This window comes from Phoenix dactylifera, chromosome 13, assembly GCF_051530095.1.
Source record: "Phoenix dactylifera cultivar Ajwa chromosome 13, Ajwa_hap1_PhDact_Kaust_v1.1, whole genome shotgun sequence".
NCBI lineage: Eukaryota > Viridiplantae > Streptophyta > Magnoliopsida > Arecales > Arecaceae > Phoenix > Phoenix dactylifera.
In genome coordinates this window covers 28494370-28499198 of record NC_143202.1, presented here as the reverse complement: position 1 = coordinate 28499198, position 4829 = coordinate 28494370, and positions in this window count along the sequence as shown.

The window sequence follows — 4829 nt, the reverse complement described above, 5'->3', positions numbered from 1 at the left end:
GTTTAACATTGGTTCATGTATTTTATCCATTCCTCTTTATCACAAATCTAGATTTGATAACAATTTACTTTTCAATTTTGGACTAACCAAGATCATGCCCCAATCTATAATTGATAAACAAAATTATACACGTAAGCTCGTAGAAGCTATCCCACTTATAAGCTTATAAAGGCTATCTCACTATGAGGTTAGTCTAAACTACTTTTTATCCATTTGAATATGATATGTTATTTTTGTCAAATCACTTCTAATTTAACAGTGCATTGCTCGCATTTTCAAGGTAATCCGAATCATAGTTCATATAATCATAACTTCAATGGCTGACACCACATATAATAAACATATAAATATTTTCATACCGAAGATGATATAAAACCATATCATCTTATGCAAACCAAACCCATTGACACAAATCTTATAATACAAATCCACCGATACAAATCAATGAATATGTATATAGCGGTGATCAAATAAAGAAATTCTTACTTCTTGCTGTAACCAACTTAGATACAATGTTTACCAATCTAAGCGCACACCTAACATGTTCAACAAATTTAACATTAATAAATAATCAACTTCTCCTTGATCAACCTCCAACATTAATGAATCAATTATGCACTGGCTTGTTAATTTTAGAGTCCTAATATTTGAATTACCCATAACTTCTCTATCCTTCCCTAACTCAAAATTAAATTAAATAAAGAGTTAGGAACTTACCTTGATTTAAAGACAAGAGCATGAAATCCTTTGTTGGCTTCTTTTTGCCTGGATGACTATATCTCCATACAAAATCAAGGCCGACTATGAAAAAAGATTCGCAAAATAAGAAGTATGAGGTCGACTAAATGGCAGCATGCAACTGTTCAAATCCAGTTTGTCAAATCAGGAAACAAGTATCCAATCAAGGTAAGGGTAGCAGGGATGATCGACAAGGATCAGGGTGAAGGAAGGATAGGATCGCTATGTAGCAGTGTCCAACAATCCTAATTGGCCATCTTTGATTAATCTAGTCAATCAACTTATGAAACAAGAATCAAACCATTGTATAGGTAATGCAATAAAGACTAGTGATGCAAGAGTCGAGTTTTGCCTTGCAAGGAAAAGAGAGAAGAGGGGAAAAAATAAAGTAACAGGGGAGGGTTCCTTCGGAGGCTTGAATCGGAGGTGGAGGAAGGTGATCGTGGCAATAGATAACAATTGGAGGTTGAGCCTTTGACAAAGGGGATGACGTCGGCAACAATAGCTGCGATCGGTGGCAAAAAGGAAAATCCAAAATTAGAAGAATGTGGCAGGAAAAAATAGTGAACTGTCGTAGTTGCATGTTGGATCAAGCCTGAGCCGCTCACCAGTGGCTGAGCTCCACTGCATGGTCAACCATGATCAAAAATATCTCGATCAGGACTAGAGGCAGTGAGAGCGGATGGCCAACAAGGATGAAACAACCAAAAATAGAAAAATAGAGTAAGAAACATAGAAGCCTTGTTTAACTAAATCCGGCGAACTACTAGCCCCAATCAACCTGTCAATGCCAAATTTGGGGACTAGAATAGATAAATAAGAGGAAGCTTGAGCCTTACCTTGACTCCAACGAGGTATGGAAGTTGGCATAGTGAGAAACTTCAAATGAAAACATCAAAGTTTTGAGGGAAATTGGTAGCAATTCGGGGTGAAGTTTGACGGTGGATACCAAAAGGAGGAGAGGGGACCTTGATTTATAGGAAAGCCCTAAGGCTCTGCCTGATCTTGGCAGGCCTGGGTGGCCTAATTCCAGCTAGAATTGATTGAGAACAAGATGGACTCCGATCAGGAGTCCTCTTCCTCTATCGCACCCACATCACACGTGCTTTCCCATGGTTTTGGGCTACATCAGGCCAGCCCAATCTGTTATGATCCGGTCTAGTGAACCAGGCCCTTACAGTGGCTTTGCTACTTTGGTTGCCTTTAGCTTATGTATTTAAATCAACAACAAAACAAAAAGATAGATCCATTAACAACAATTCATGCATATGTATGGGATATGATTTCATTCTTTAATGTGTTCAATCGCCTATAAAACTAGATTCCTATAAGAAGATATTTTAAACATTTCTCAACTGGTCTAAAGCTTATCAATTTGCAATATCATTGGCACGCTTGTGATATCCTGTTATCTTATATTTTTTTCTTAAAAACCTGTTATGATGCTCTATTCACAATAGCATCCTCGTGGGGAGAAATAATAGTGATCATAGACTCGATAGAATATAAAATTCCAAGCCAATCAATTTTTTGGAAAAACAATGACTTGGAATTTATTCTAGAATCATGGGAGAAAGCAAGTATTTTTCTCTGTCTTTTTTCTTTTTTTTATTCCTTTTCGATAAAGCAAGTATTTTTTTCTATCTTTTTCCTTTGTTTTTAATTCCTTTTTGATAGTTATTCATGTTCTTGGCAAAAGCAGATTCATTAAGATATCAAGGAACAATCATATAATTTTTAACCCAGGCTCAATTTTTTTAGTCCAATGTAAATATGTATTGTATCTGATATAATTTGTTTAGCACAGCGCTATAATTTTTTTTTCTCTTTTGTATAGCATAGGTTACATGTTATCAAGTCATTCCATGTAAGACCATATAATAGATTAGTAGCAAAAGATGCATCCAACTAGATATCTTAAGCTATACTTCAAAAGAACCATGAAACTATACAAATGCATAAAAAATAATAATTAGAAGTTGATCTCCAAACAATTACAAGCCCCATCAAATTTATCTAATTAATATATATTCTCGATCACATAAGATATATTGAACAACTATTTACAATCACAAATTTATATTATCGCACTACTTCTATGAGATGGATGCTTCTTGCATATTGAATATACACTCCATGCTGAGAATGAAACTACTCAAGTTTCAACATTTGAAGAGAAAAAGAAAGTGATCGAGAATAAAAGAAATATCAGGTGCATAAATATCATGTTTGTAAAGATTTTACCCTTTTCGACATTATTGCTTTCATAGACTCAAGCCTTAATGGGACATCTCGTGGGGTACTGAGATAGGGTACCATCCCTAGTATCAAAATAGGACCGTCCCATCATTATTCCTATATCTCAATTGGTACATCTTGGGACATCTCCTATCCCATATAATAGGAAAAGTAGAACATTTTCATCCTACGGGGTTTAAATCCTCGATTACTTTCTTACCATTTCTTTTATTCTCTCTATTCCCCGTTCATCTATTTGTGTAAAGGTGACTAAAACACACATTATATTTATATTTATGCTATTCAATTAATTATCTATCATAAGATTTTGGACATCTTTCCCCTTTTATTTTCAATAAATATACAATATTGCTATTTTATATCCAACTATATGCCTACAAATATTGTTATAAAAGGTGAAGTATTTGCATTATATCTATAACATTTTAACATTTCTTTATCATAGTCCGCTCCTACTTTATTTCCATTATATTTCTCTTACGTATTTCTTGATGCTCTTTAAAAAATAAAATAAATGCTCCTTTTGATATAACTTGATTCGTGGATATGAAAGCATTATATCCATAACATTTTAATATTTCTTGGGAGCGGACTATGAGAAAGAAATGTTAAATTTATCTAATTAATATATATTCTCGATCACATAAGATATATTGAACAACTATTTACAATCACAAATTTATATTATGGCGCTACTTCTATGAGATGGATGCTTCTTGCATATTGAATATACACTCCGTCCTGAGAATGAAACTACTCAAGTTTCAACATTTGAAGAGAAAAAGAAAGTGATCGAGAATGAAAGAAATATCAAGTGCATAAATATCATGTTTGTAAAGATTTTACCCTTTTCGACATTATTGCTTTCATAGACTCAAGCCCTAATGGGACATCTCGTGGGGTACCAAGATAGGGTACCATCCCTAGTATCAAAACAGGGCCATCCCGATATCATTATTCCTATATCTCAATTGGTACATCTTGGGACATCTTCTATCCCAAATATTGAGATGAAGTGGGGTGGCGGTGCATCCCATATAATAGGAAAAGTAGGACATTCTCATCCTACGGGGTTTAAATCCTCGATTACTTTCTTACCATTTCTCTTATTCTCTCTATTCCTCGTTCATTTATTTGTGTGAAGGTGAGTAAAACACACATTTATTTATATTTATGCTATTCAATTAATTATCTATCATAAGATTTTGGACATCTTTCCCCTTTTATTTTCAATAAATATACAATATTGCTATTTTATATCCAACTATATGCCTACAAATATTGTTATAAAAGGTGAAGTATTTGCATTATATCTATAACATTTTAACATTTCTTTATCATAGTCCACTCCTACTTTATTTCCATTATATTTTTCTTACGTATTTCTTGATGCTCTTTAAAAAATAAAATAAATCCTCTTTTTGACATAACTTGATTCGTGGATATGAAAGCGTTATATCCATAACATTTTAATATTTCCTGGGAGCGGACTATGAGAAAGAAATGTTAAAATATTATGGATAGAATGCTTTCATATCCTCTAATCAGGTTACTTCAGAAAGAGCATTTATTTTATTTTATTTTTTTAGAAAAAGAGAGCACTTATTTGGACTTGACAAAATTGTTTATAAATGGAGTAACAAATATAGCCTATTTATCAAAATTTTGTATTATATATGTTGCATAGGTTTTTTTTTTAAAAAAAATATAAGGATTCCATCTTGTTTGTTTTTTTATCTTAACCATTTGCACAACCACCTCCCATGAGCAATATAAATTATTATATTATTATTTTATTTTTATTTATAGCAATATAAATTATTATATTATTA